Source organism: Papaver somniferum, unplaced genomic scaffold, assembly GCF_003573695.1.
Source record: "Papaver somniferum cultivar HN1 unplaced genomic scaffold, ASM357369v1 unplaced-scaffold_117, whole genome shotgun sequence".
Taxonomy (NCBI): Eukaryota; Viridiplantae; Streptophyta; class Magnoliopsida; order Ranunculales; family Papaveraceae; genus Papaver; species Papaver somniferum.
The window spans coordinates 4,464,934-4,480,619 of NW_020620714.1; positions in this window are offsets into that span (position 1 = coordinate 4,464,934).

A 15,686-nucleotide genomic window follows, 5' to 3' on the forward strand; every position below is an offset into this window, starting at 1 on the left:
TTTAAGTTTACTGATAATATAGGGATGGCGAAGAGCACTTACTCTACTTTTAGTTGCCCGTGACTCAGTTCACCGAATTACTAACTCACTCCAACGAGTCAATCCTGATTTACTACTGGCGAACTGAGTGACTCGAAATAATTAATTTATGAATAGAAGGCAATTTTGGTCGACCATAAAAACCCTTCTATCCTTGTTACCGTGGGAAAATCTGGGTTTCTGCCCTGAAACTCTTTTGAAAATGAAGATTGAATTTCATAATTATGTCTTAAATGTTGGCCTCATATTTTTAATACAGTGGTTTAATCCATCTAGAGATTTTCGATTGTGGGGTGGATGAAAAATTACTACGGCTATGATTGTTCCTCGTACACATACAGTAACACAATGTGATGTTACTCGGTATATAAGCACCAGCGGCGGAGCCTGTGTACAACAAGGGTGTGCAACTGGCTCAAAAGCCTAAAATTTGAAAAATGTTAGGCGTCCAAGCCCATCTCACCTCATTTGCACCCCCTAGAATTCTTTTGCTCCCACTTAGTCAGAAATCTTGCTCCACCCCTGACTTCCAGTATTGCACCATGAAATGATTGCTTTTCTTATTCTTGGCAAGGAATAGAAACAGAAAGAGGGGAAAAATTTCCTTACTAGTTTGGGGCCTAGGACATTTATTTGGGGCCTATGAATTTCTTCATCCACCATTTCTTCATCCATCCAATAGAGAAGAATACCGGGTGTTTGAAGGATATTAAAATACTAAATTACCCTTATACAAACTTAATAATTCTAAATATCTAAAACAAATACCAAAACCTAAATCTTCAATCAAAGAACTAAAACGCAATCCATCAAAATCAAAAACTAAAACTTAATCAGAAAGCTAAGTTTGCATTAACAATCTTCAATGAAAAAGCTAAAATATGGGGAATTTACCACCGGATCTGCATATCGTATATTATCTAATGAACATCATAACAATGTAGATAAAATATGGAATCAAATATGGAAGATGAATAGTATTCCTAGAGTAATTATATTTACATGGAAAATGGCAGTTTACCTTTGAGAGCAAAAATGAGTTCAGTTCTAAAGCATGTGGATTCCCACTATCTCTTGTGTAACTCAAATGTGCCTGAAACTTCAACACATTTATTTTTTCATTGTCCCTTACAACAGTCTGGTTTGGTTTAGGTATTCAGAAGCCAAGTTATGATTAGATTTTATATCTTGGATAAGAAAATGGTTTACTTCTGAATTTTGGGAGTGGAAAGAAATTTTTGGTGTCATATGCTGGAAAATTTTGAGTCATAGAAATGATGTCAACTTTAACAGGGAGAAGCCAAATCCTGGTGCATGTATCAAGTTGATTAGAATGTTTTTGAATGACTGGAAAAATAGTCTAGCACAACATTATCAAAAAACAAAGAAATGAAGAAAAAATATAAATAAGAGTAATTCTGACAATGTAAAGCATGAGATCTTCACTGTTGATGCTTCTTATGATGAACTAGATGGTTCATATGGTATTGGAATCATATACTAGAGACATAACGTTATTGCTGACATTCTGTTTTTTTCAGGAAATACCACAGGACCAACTGCAGCAGAAGGATTAGCGATTTACAAAACTGTGCAATGGGCAAAGGAGTTGGGTATAATTAATATCAAGGTTACAACAAATTCTCAGGGTGCGGTGAATTTTTTGCGCAATAAAACATCCTCCTGTAACTGGAGTGCTAGATCTTGAAGGATGTGATATTGATAAGCACGTAAGTGCTACATTTTATGCTCATATTTACGTTACCTAGCCTCTATATTTTGGCTAAATAACACTACTTTAATACTTTTGTAGAAAGTCCAAGTGGATCCGATTATTGGAGAGTAAATGGCTTAATTAAGCTAAACTGGCGTTTGCGACTCAAAGGCACCAAGCAGACAGTGATCAGTTTCGTGGTTGCCTTGGTTTGCTTATGTTTCTGCACCACTTCATCATTTCATTCACAGAAAGGGAACTCATTCAAGCGTGTGAAACTCCCACTAGTGGTTTAAGCAAAGAAGATGAGTGAACGTGGCTTCATTATCACCACGTGTTGTTAGTGGGAGTTTAAAAGAGCATTCAGGTCTTGTTTTTGACAACACGAGAAGGAATTCTCATTTCCTGGCAGATGGAGTTCGAGTTCCACCCCGGAAGAAATCCGAAGCATCATCTCTCAAAGGGTTTTGGGTTAATTGAGAATTCAGGTTCAGGAAACAAAGGCAGTGGTGGTGATGGTTCTATGGCTTCACAGCAGCAGCAACGGAAACAGAATTTGGGAGTTTTGTATGCATTCCAAGATTGGAGGGAACTAGCGATGTTGAATGTTCTCAATGGTGATAATTGCTGCTAATGGTGAATTAAACAAATGGGGTTTGTGGTGAACAGTAAGAGGTTTAGATGGCCAGGAAGTATAAGTTGGTGGCTTGGTCGGACTTTGAGGATATCTGGATGTATGTGGTGCTCTTGGTCTAAATGGGATGAGTCTCATTGCTGGGAGGATTTTCCGGAGCTTGTACGAACGATGGAAGATGGCTGAAGTTGGTTACAACTGGTGTTAGCTGTTCGGAATGGATGAAGGCTTGAGAATTCATAAGAGTAGATTGGTGTTGTACGTGCTCAAAAGGGTTTGGTCTATAACCTGACCTTGGCTGGAGTTGAGCTGACTGTAATTTAGTCGAGATATTGCTTCTATAATTGATTGAACTGGTGGAGATAATTGCAGGCAACGATGGTGCTTATGGTTGCCGTGTATACATGGAATTTCAGACGCAAACTGATCTGGGCATGACAGGTCCGACTGCGGTACTGGTTGAAGTGAATGATGACAGGCTGGTGCTAAGCTTGGACGAGAACTGGATGGGATGTTGGTTTGAATTTGAAGATGGAAGTTAAGGTGTGGCTGGTCTCAATCCTGCTGTCGGATTCAAGATGGCAGCGATTGCACCATGGTGGAAAGAAGACTTGGAAGAATGAATGAGCTGTAGAACTGGAATGGGTTCTAATTGCAGTTCGTGTAAACATCTGTGACTGAAGACAGTTGCAACAGGAATGGGAAATATTGCCCGAGCCTGTGTAAACCAGTGGGACGAGTTTTAGAAGCCAAGGAATAAATTGTAGTTGTGTCCGGTGGAGGAAAAGACCCAAGAGACAGGAAAGTCAGATTATGATCGTTTCAGGGAACAGAAAGCGGTGATAGAATGGGCCTTCGAAGTTCTTGATTCGAATGGTGTGTATGGACTGGGCCCTGGCGAACTTTGTGTTAGGTCTTAATCACCACACTATATGAGATGTGAAAACTACAGTCACACCCATTTTTTAGATTTTTTCTACCGTCAAACTCACCGCCCTAAAAGTAAATTATTCTTTTTTCTTCTTCTCTTTCCATGTTCTTTACCTGCTGATGATTTATGAGATGAGTTTAAGAATTGGTAGATTAGAAAGAAGCGGGTGATAACTTGACATTCTTTGCAATTGAGATTCTCTATAGATCGAATTATGTTTCTAGATTTTAATTTTTCATTTTAGGTTTTAGATCTTTGTTTCAGATGGAACGAGTGGAAGATTAGGGCGGAGATTCACAACAAGAAAAATGAAATAGAGATTGAGGAGATGTTTACAAGGGGTTGCCAATGAATCTGCTGGTGGGGTTGAGGTCGAATTCAGAGACAGAAAAGACTGTGACTGAGACAGACGCCGTGTAGCCATGGTTTCCGGTGAGATTCTAGTTGAGAAGGGAACGGCAAGGCTATTGTAGTAACTAGTTAAGACGACTTAGCAGAGGCAAGAAGAAATGGGTTTTGATGATGTCAAATTCGAGAGTCTAATGATGAATTGCGAGAAGATGAAGCTGAGATTAACTGGAATGAGACTGCTTTGTGGTTCTAGCTGAGAATTGCAGGGATGGGTTCAATGGACTTTAGGGGTTTGAGAAGATTGAACTAATTCAAAGTCTGCTGGTGGTTGATATTCTTTGCAATTGAGACTGTAAGGAATTTGGTTTCTCAAATTTAAATTCGAGAAAAGCTCCAAAAGCTCTTCTCTTGATTGGAATTGAAGTTGCATCACAAAAATGTGGGGTTCTGTTGTATTGTGTTTCATATCTTTGGTTATAGTTGCTTTTGCTCATTATGTGTATAGATGGAGAAATCCCAAATGCAATGGAATACTCCCACTGGGTTCAGTGGGTTTCCCTCTCATCGGGGAAACGATTCACTTCTTTGCTTCCAACAATTGCTTAGAAGTGCCATACTTCTTCAAGAAGATATTCTCCAGGTAACAGTAATGTCAACCTACAGATGCATATATATAGTAACAACTCCTTAAACTCGTAGTACCTGTTGTTGATATGATTTGCGGAGATGGACTGATGGTCTAAGCAGAATTCATTGAATTTTGTATGTAGGTACGGGACAATGTTCCGCACTAGTTTGGAAGGTCATCCTAGTTTCGTCGGATCCAGATTTTAAATGCTTTATATTCCAACAAGAAATAAAGTCAGTGGAGTTATGGTACATGGATTCTTTCTCTGCCATTTTTGGTGGAGGCCTTGAATATGCAACTGATGCTCAAATTCACAAGTTTTTCAGAAATGCCGTCTTAAATCATTTTGGTATGAAGCTTTGAAAGAGAAACTTGTCCCTAGAATTGAAAGGATGTCTAACCAAGCTTTGGAATCATGGTCTAATCAACCTTCTATTGAAGCTTATAGTGTTTTTTTTTAGCTCAGGTTTTGGTTCAACTGATTTCCTTTGAAATCGAAATTATCAGCGAGTTTTCTTTCGAACATGTGTTCTTGTAAAGGCACCCACCCAGTATTGATGGTTTAGGTTTCGTCGAGTATCGACCGTGGACCATCAGTAGACTCTCGAAATGGATGCTTGTGTGCTATGGCTTGGATATGGACGCATGTGACGTGCATTTAAAAGAAAATGGAGGTGTGTCTATAAAAATTTGTTGCATAACTTGTTATGCATTCTCTAAATTTGTTGCATAACACGTTCTGCAACTTTTGTTTTGTTGCATAACTTGTTGTGCAATCCAGAAAACGCAGCTACTTTTTTCTTAGTATTGAAACCAACAAAAAATAAGGATGCATAACTTGTCATGCACCTATAATAATATCTACATAACATGTTATGCAGTCATGAAAATGGATGCATAACCTGTTATGCATCCGAAAATATGACTACATAATGCATTATGCATCGAGAAAATTGTTGCACAATCTTTTATGCATCGAGAAAATAAATGCATAATCTTATATGCATCCGTAAATATGGATGCATACTGCATTATGCATCAATTTTTTATGTACGCACTAAAATCAACCAAAACAATGCATAACTTTGTTATGCAGTGGAGAAAATGGTTGCATAATTCGTTATGCATCTGCAGAATGTGTTATGCATCTTTTTTGGTGGCTGTGTAATGTATTGTGAATACATGAAAGAAGATGATGGTGTAAATACATTATTTTGACCAAGAGCCCCCGAATAACTGAAAGATAATGGTTTGCGTGGGAGTTAATGAAACATGAAAGAAGATGATGATGTGGTTATGACTGCATAACATGTCATTCAGTCGAGAAACTCTCTGCATAACATGTTATGCATTCGTGAAAATGGATGCATAACCTGTTATGCATCTACAAAATTTGTTGCATAACTTGTTATGCAGTCCAGAAAACCTGCATAACATGTTATGCGTCCGAAAGTATGGCTACATAATGCATTATGCATCGAGAAAATAGATGCATAACCTGATATGCATCCGTAAATATGGATGCATACTGCATTATGCATCAATTTTTTATATGTACGGCTAAAATCAACCAAAAAAATGGTAATATAACTTGTTATAGATGCATAATTTTGTTATCCAAATGCATAATTTGCTATGCAGTGGAGAAAATGGTTGCATAATTCGTTATGCGTCTGCAGAATGTGTTATGCATCGTTTTTGGTGACTGCATAATGGTTAAGTATCAAGTATTCAAAAAATTTCCCTAAAATGAGGATCACCTCCGATTTTTTCGTTAAAAACAAAAATTTGATATTCTTGTTTGTACTCGTTGCGTAGCTATTTTAAAAATATTTCCAACGATATAAAGTTTGTAAAATTCTAAGGCGCGGATTTTTAGATATGTTATGTCCAAGTTGCGCTGCCAATTATACCCTTGGAAAATTAGGCTGCATAACGAGTTATGCCTGAAAAGATAGTATGCATAACCAGTTATGTATTGATTCATATAATTATGGGTGTCACGGTATACAAAATTAATTGTGGGCCTGAGAATGAGAGCACAAAGAGGAGGAAGCCGGCTACAGAGCGGCAACTGGGAAGAAGGAGATGGAGGCGCGACAGCAAAGCTTTGTTTAAAGTCTGAAGTTTGGGTCCTCCATTTTCATTTTGATTAGCTATTGATTTTGATCTTATATTTTTATGGCTTTTGAGAAAGCCATGTCTATCTAGTGCCATGTTAGGGTTTAGATAGAAACCATGTTTAATCGTATAAACTGTTCGATGATATTTGTAATAATGATTCATTGACTAGTAATTTCTCTTCATATAGCTTGGTATTTAATGGATTATGTGATTTTCTTGATTACTTATGCTTTTCAATTGATATTTCGTGCTTTGGTTAAATCCCTTGACGTGGTATGCTCTAGGATTGATAGGTAATGCTTTAAAATCACTACCTTTAAAGCGAAGGAGATTTCAGCGGAGAAACTATATTTTACAATTTAACATACCATTTTCCGAGACATGAGATTGATTTCGAAACTGTCTTGAGCGATAAATAGAGATTAATAGAGTTCTATATGATTGAGTTGGTGGATATCGAAGACCTTAATAACTCACATCTCAGTTTGTTTATTGTTACATTTTTTTATCATTTCATTTTGTTCCGAAGTCCTGAAAATCGTTAAAACATTATCTATTTGATTATTTGTTTTTGGTATTAGTTGGTAGATTATTTCACACTCCCTGTGGGAACGAACCGCATTTGGTATCTATATCACAATTGACCTGTGCGCTTGCGGATAAAACTAGGTTTCATTTAATCATTTATTTTGGTTATATAAAATCTACATCAAGTTTTTGGCGCCGCTGTCGGGAAGTGGTTGCATAATACACTCTGATTGATATCAATTTTATATATAGCTTATTTTTATTTTTTGTATATAATTTATTTTTCTTTTTCTTTTAGAGTTATTTTTACGTAGTTTGTTTGAATATTTTCCAGGTACCTTAGTCTGAAGTGCTACAGGCGAAAAGATGCACTCGCAAAGTTTTTGCAAGAGCCACTTAGAAGATCCACTAGAGGTTTGCTTAGCTCATTTTGGGTATGGTTTTGATGATGATAGTGTTATTTGTGAAGTCAATGCCTTGTTAGACTCCACGCCGCTGTTAGACACTAACAAATGGAAGCCCAAACTAGAACCTCTAGTTTTGCCCGAGTTTCGACTAGTTCCATCAGTCGAGAAAGCTCCGAATTTGACCCTTAAGCTATCAAGTTATGATTGTTTTCATGTTGGTGATATTAATAATGAAATCGTTGTGGATGAGAATGGGTCTATTAGTCATGATATTATCGCTCCATTAAGCCCTTGTTCCGCGGATGAATTTGAGCCAACATCTGTTCGTGTGTCTCATTTTGTCGAATTTGAACCAATATCCGTGTAAGTTATTTCCGCTGATTTAGAGCCTGATTTAGGGCACGCACCTCAGCAAGAAGCCATTGAACAGTTTATATCTCATTGTGTGAATGATTTACATATCCTGACAATGCATGACTTGATTATTAAAGATTATTTTATAAGGGGAATGGTTTCCCATATATTTTTGGGTGAATATAGTGTTTGCAGGTGCATATTTTCAGCCGAATGGACTAGTTGGGTTGATTCCCAACTTTTCAGACTCTATGTATATGAGGGGCAGTTTACTTTGGGGTACCAACCTCATTTTTTTTTTGAGAACGTGGTACTGGCAAGCAGGGAAACAAATAACTTTCGCTTCATGGGAATCAACCCATCAGATTTGTGCCCTTCACTCTATATTTTATTTTTATTTGTGTAGTTTTTGCATATCGTACTTTATATTTCCCACCTTAATTTCTACGTTGGACGACTCAATTACATTGAGGACAATGTAATGTTTAAGTGTGGGGGAGTGACGTTTTCTTTAGGAATTATGATTTTAATAAAAAAAAAATGTCATGACCAGCTCTGTAGCGGGTCTAAAATAATAATAATAATAATAATAAATAAAAAAATGATCAGCTGTGTAGCGGGTCTTAAAAAAATAATATTATCATTATGATTTTTAGGGTTATGACCAGCTGTGTATCGGGTCTTTTGTATGGTATTTTCTATGACCAGCTGTGTAGCGGGTCTTGGTATGGTATTTCAAATTTTCATTTTATGACCAGCTGTGTAGCGGGTCTAACTCTCTCTTATGATATGACCAGCTGTATAACGGGTCAATTCTTTGTTTTGCTCGAAGACTAGTAAAATATAAGTGTGGGGGTGTTGATAAGCACATAAGTGCTACATTTTATGTCCATATTTATATTAGGTAGGACTCGATATTTTGGCTAAATAACACTATTTTAATACTTTTGTAGAAAGTACAAGTGGATCCGATTATTGGAGAGTAAATGGCTTGATTAAGCTAAACTGGCGTTTGCGACTCAAAGTCACCAAGCAGACGGTGATCAGTTTCGTGCTTGCCTTGGTTTGCTTATGTTGCTGCACCACTTCATCATTTCATTGACAGAAAGGGAACTCATTCAAGCGTGTGAAACTCCCACTAGTGAAGCAAAGAAGATGAGTGAACATGGCTTCATTATCACCACGTGTTGTTAGTGGGAGTTTAAAAGAGCATTCAGGTCTTGTTTTTGACAAAACGAGAAGGAATTCTCATTTCCTGGTAGATGGAGTTCGAGTTCCACCCTGCAAGAAATCCGAAGTATCATCTCTCAAAGGGTTTTGGGTTAATTGAGAATTCAGGTTCAGGTAACAAAGGCAGTGGTGGTGATGGTTATATGGCTTCACAGCAGCAGCAACGGAAACAGAATTTGGGAGTTTTATATGCATTCCAAGTTTGGAGGGAACTGGCGATGTTGAATGTTCTCAATGGTGATAATTGCTGCTAATGGTGAATTAAACAAATGGGGTTTGACTATAACCCCATTTGACTGTAACCATGCATGAATGGGAACTCATTATGACTATAACCATGCATTGGAAGCATATGTCACTTGTGTCGCCATCACCAAAATAAATGAATGCGCAAATTCTTCTTATCCAATTTTAGGGAATAAGCATCACTTACAGCTTGAGGAAGCCTGGAAAATACAGCAGAATGGTCTATAATGTTTCAATTAAGAGAACGATTAACAACTTACTATGATTGGCATTGGCTTAACATTAGCCACTTACACAATTATTGATGACACGGCTGTTACATAATTTTGCTTCTTTTGACTCATAATTTTACACGGCTGTTACATAATCTTCCTTTCCAACAATCAGGACCATTCCCAAAGCACTGGTTTGAAAACTCTTGAATGGTGAAACCAAGCCATAACAGCACAGACTCCCCTATGATAAATAACACCTTCGTGAAACATGTGAAAGTAAATTGTAAATTAAGAATCTAAGTAACCCGACGGAAGATAAATCACATGAGGTTAGGTCAGCAGCAGCTGATTGACTGCCTCTTTTTCATTCGTGAAATTGTTCTTTCTGGTGCATATCCAACTTACAGTGATTAACTTTCTTTCATCTCTAAATCTCCTTTAAACCAAAACTAATATTGACTCCTTGGTCATGCAGAGAAGTTTCCTCTTGTATGGAGAAAAAAAGGCGAAGATTAGTTAAGAACCAACCAGGGCCGGCCGTGAGATTTTGCTACCCCGAAGGGGAAGTAAAAATGTTGCCCACTCGGGACCGGCCCTGTTTGTGTGTCAAGTGAGTGTTCACCGAATAGAGCTATCTCTGGATGCTCCAACCCCTTTTCCATGAAATGTCGAAAACAGAAGTTCAGAAAATATCATGAGTGTGACACATCAAGATGATATAAACAGCAAATCAGATATGCGTAAACAGAATAAGACTACACAAGTTTAGGTGGAGATAATATAGCTCTTAGAATTGAGAAGGAAATCATATTGCTTGTTGTACAGGGTAGCGTGGTTTTCTTGAAAGATCAACTACTGAACTCATTGCAAAAGCCGTAAACTCACTGAAAATGAGATGGTCACCTTTGAAGCAATTTCGAATGAACTGCAGTATGTGCAACAACAAATTTCTTGAGGCTTATGTCCGAGAGAAAAAAATTCTCTGAAATGAGACTTGTTAAGTATTTGGCAGTGAACCATTAAAGTAGCCCCTTATTTTCTATAAGCCCCTACATCTCTTAGGATTATGTCCTTTTTCTGTTAGTAATCACTATTTAGACCTTCATTTTAGTTTTAAACACAGAACAACCCTTAGACTGAATTTTTTTTTGCTGACACTATTTCCGTGCTGCCCCAAAGTCAAGCTTTGTTGACTTTGTCTCAGGGCTGGCCCTGGAACCAACCAATATTATTCTCTGCAAAAAAAAAATATAGTAATTAAAAAGAATGCTTCGATTACCAAATTGTGCCAACATATGCGATGAGAATAGTTTTGAAATTCTGGCGATGAGAATTGAATGAATTAGAAGAAGAAGGGATTACTGATCAAAAAAAAAAAAACAAACGGAAGAACGTACTAACAATGAATAGATGCTGCAGTATTAGTTAGACAACAGATTTTCTAATCAAATTTTGTAGTTTACGATGTCTATATATATATATGGATCACCCGTTTCCTTATTAGCACGGTTTCCGTAATCACATCACATGAACTAATATCCGGTTTCCTTATTAACATGAAAGAGCGGGTTTCCTAATTATAGACGTTTGTAAATTCGTGGTTTGACTGAAGTATTGTCCATCTAAAACGGCGTTACTAACGGATAATTAAGTATTTGGTGTAAACACGGTGTAACGAAATTAATTGGATTTAAATTCTGACGAAAGTGTTGTCCACCTTCCTTTTTGTTGACGGCGTTACTAACGGAAAGTTAAATATTTGATATAAATAAAGTGTAATCCAATTTTTAATATTCCGACCAATAGAGTTATGCCAAGTGTCCTCGCCATGACTTCTACATTAGAAAAGGTCTATGTCGGCCAATAGAAAGCGAGGGTTCCATCACCGTTCAACGTGAGAACTTATTTTGTCAAGACCTTTAAGGGGGGAGATATTTCAATTATGTATTTGTTCATGGAAGCCAGTTCAGGCATGTTTTTTTTTTGTATTTTTCTTTGTCGTTCTAATGGTGTTTATCATCATATTCATTATTTGAGTCTGAAACGACAAGGTTGAGAATATTATTCGAAGTTTTATATTGAAAAGCTTGAGTTTACAATTGGTTTCTCTAAGATTTTAAATGGGAGAAGAAAGCCAAAATAAATTTACACCAAAAATAATATATTTCCTAACTAAAATATCTCCCAACCATATATACAATATACACATAAATACATATCTTCTAATACTCCCCCTCAAGTTGGAGCATGGAGATCACGAATTCCCAACTTACGAAGAAGCAGCTTGAATTGAGGACGTCCAAGAGCTTTTGTGAAAATGTCTGCAAGCTGAGCAGTTGTCCGAACATGAGAAGTAATAATAATACCAGACTGAATTTGATCGTGCACATAATGACAATCAATCTCAATATATTTGGTGCGTTCATGAAAAACATGATTAGGAACAATATGAAGAGCGGATTGACTATCACAGTAACGACGCATAGGCTGAGAGTGAATCACACCTAGATATTTTAATAATGCCTTTAGCCAGGTGAGCTCACTACAAGTATGAGCCATAGAACGGTACTCAGCCTCAGCAGAAGAACGAGATACCGTGTGTTGCTTCTTTGTCTTCCAAAATATAGGTGAGCCTCCCAAAAAAATAAAGTAACCAGTAAGCGAACGACGACTAAGAGGGAAGGAGGCCCAATCAGAGTCACAATAAGAAGTAATTTGAAGAGCATTATCCTTGCATAAAACAATCCCTTGACCCGGATGTCCCTTTAGATAACGAAGAACTCGTAGTGCATCTTCCCAGTGAGACATCCTAGGAGACTGCATGAATTAAGCCAATATATGCATCGAGTAACACAATTCAGGACACGTAATTGTCAAATACATCAAACGTCCAACAAGCCGACGATACTGGGAGGAATCAGAATACAATGGTCCATCATCTTAAGTTAAACGATGATGTTGATCGATTGGTGAAGAAACTGGTTTGGCTCCAAGAAGTCTAGTCTCAGACAGAATGTCCAAGGTATATTTTCGTTGAGATAAGAACAAACCATCAGCTCCACGAGACATTTCAATACCAAGAAAATACTTGAGATTTTTCAAATCTTTCATATGAAAACAACGGTTTAAATATGTTTTAAAAGTACTAATAGCAGCGGAATCATTCCCAGCAATAATTAAATCATCCACATAGACCAGTACATTAATAGAATTCTCACCTCGTCGTAGAGTAAACAGAGAATAATCAACATAAGATTCTATAAATCCAAAAGCCTTGAGAGCACATGCAATCTTGGCAAACCAATTACGAGGAGCTTGACGAAGGCCATATAAAGATTTATGGAGTCTACACACTTTACCAGGAGAACTAGTCGAATATCCTGGAGGAAGTTGCATAAATACTTCTTCATCAATATCCCCATGTAGAAAAGCATTGTGAACACCCATTTGATGTAACTCCCAATCACGAGCAACTGCGACTGCTAAAAATATTCTAATCGAAACGATTTTAGCAACGGGAGAAAATGTTTCATGATAATCCACCCCTTCCACTTGTCTATTACCGAGGACAACCAAGCGAGCCTTATACCGCTCGACGGTACCGTCAGAATTATATTTAATTTTGTAATCCCATTTACAACCAATAACCTTCTTCCCTGGAGGCAAATCAATAATAGATAATGTGCCATTTTTATCAAGAGCACCAATTTCCTTAGACATAGCTAGACGCCAACAGGGAAGGAGAACAACCTCAGTATAACTCGTAGGTTCTTTAAGAGTAGTAATCGCCACCAAAAAACGAGTATGATTAGCAAAGAATTTTTCACAAGATACATAATTAGTTATGGGATAAGGCGTACCTGAGAATGTTGATGAGCAAGGAATGGAGGAGCTGGGATCTATTTCTTTGACAGTATTACATATATATAATCCTTTAACTGAGTATTAGGAATTCGAGACCAAACACTACGTCGAATTTCCTTATCAGAAGTATCACTAATAATATCACATCTTTCGGTTGCAGGTAAAGTTGTATCAGAAGTGCCTCTTAGACTCCCTGACACGTTCTCCAATTCAGTCTCAGAAGTGTCGCTTAATCTTCCTGACACATTCTGCAAAGTAATCTCAGATGAGACAAAACGATCTCTTAAAGCACTTGATGATCCCGTGACCTTTGGACTTCTGTCACTGTTTGTGACTCTTCGACTTCTGTCACTGGACAAATCTAGTACGTCACTGGCTGGTGTAATAATTTGATCAATACCAGACACAACCCGTTCTTTACTGCCTGGTGTAGAAATTTGGTCACTACTGTACAAAACCCGTACAGCAGTGCCTGGAACATGTCAGTACCAGACAAAAATCTGTTCACGGAATGTACATCGCGTGTCTGTTGGTCTACTGTCACCAACTGACGCTCTCTCTTCGCCTGTCCCTTGATCTTTCAGTTCACCTGTCCCATTTAAAGTAGTACCCGGAATGGAAGTACTGTCAGACAACAATAAGTCCGACTGTTGTCCAACAATTTCCAACCTTGCACCTTCATCTTGGCACCTTCATTGTTTTCAAAGAAAACCACATCACAAGATACGAAGAATTATTTCGTTTCCAAATCAAATAATCGTCAACCCTTTTTTCTATAAGGAGCCAACAAAGATACATTTCCGACCTCGTGGATTAAATTTATTACGATCACGAGGCACAACACTAACATAGCACAAACATCCAAATACTCGAATATGAGTATAAATAGGAGACTTTCTGTGTAGCAGTTCATATGGGGTTTTACCATTTAAAAAGGTAGTGGGCGTGCGATTAATAATATAAGCATCATTTAGGATACATTCACCCCAAAAGCGAAGAGGTAAATTTGCTTGAAATCGCAAGTCACGCGCCACATTCAGTATATGACGATATTTGCGTTCCACTCGCCCATTTTGTTGTGGTGTATCCACACATGTGGTCTGAAATTCAATTCCGTGTTTAGTAAAAAATGGAATCAAATGACGAAAATCCGTACCATTATCGATGCGAACTTGCTTATCAAATTGTGTCTTTGCCATTGCACAAAAATTTTGAATATTCTGCACCACCTCAGTTTTATATGCCATTAAATAAACCCAAACGCAACAAGAATAATCATCGACAATGGTAAAAAAGTAATGTGCACCACAAGAAGATGTAGTACGATAAGGACCCCACACATCACAACGTACTAAATTGAAGAGGTCATCAGCTTTATTCTCACTAACCGGAAAAGTAGTCCGAGTTTGTTTATCTTTAAAGCAAATATCACATGGTTCCTTAAGAAATTTCTGACAATCAACTTTATTCATACCCGGAAGTAAAGAAACAACCTTATTAGACGCATGACCCAAACGTCTATGCAATAAACAATAATCTTCTCCAGCTGATACTCGATTTGCAGTAATGAGCATTCCACTATGGAAGATATAGACCCCGTCTCGTTCCTCACCCATATCAATCACTGTTCTCGTAGTGCGGTCCTGTATCACACACAACTTATCAGTCAAAGTGACAATACATTTAAGATGTTTAATTAAGCATGCTAAGGAAATCAAATTGCATTCAAGATCAGGAACGTATAAAACACGATATAATCTCATATTATCTCCAAACGCCACAATGCCTTCACATGGTGCAATTGTATATGTGCCGTTCGGAAGCTTTACGGAAGAAAAACCTATTTGATATGTTTTACAGAAAAACTCTTTAATTCCTGTCATATGCCTTGAAGCCCTTTTAAGGTATCCATTTACTAGAAAGGTTTTCCTTTGAACCCTCTTATTAGAAGAGTTAAGCATATTCACAATAGCTTCCCACTATGCATCATTGAAAGTATTAGCAAGTGGTACTCAATCTTGTTCATAATTATCACCATTCAATTTCACCGGGGAAATCATCATACCCGTATAATCCGAAGAATGTAAGTAATTGAAGTTTCTTTCGATTCTGGCTCAGATGCCATGAAACGACAAGGTTGAGAATATTAATCGAAGTTTTCTTATTGAAAAACTTGAGTTTACAATTGGTTTCTCTAAGACTTTAAATGGGAGAAAAAAGCCAAAATAAATTTACACCAAAAATAATATATTTCCTAACTAAAATATCTCCTAACCATATATACAATATACACATAAATACATATCTTCTAATAGAGTCATTGAGTGCATGAATATGATGAATGAATGTTGTCCAGGCTTACACTGCCGAAAAAATCATATTTCCCTCCGAAGGAGCCGTGTTAAAATGTTAACGCAGTTT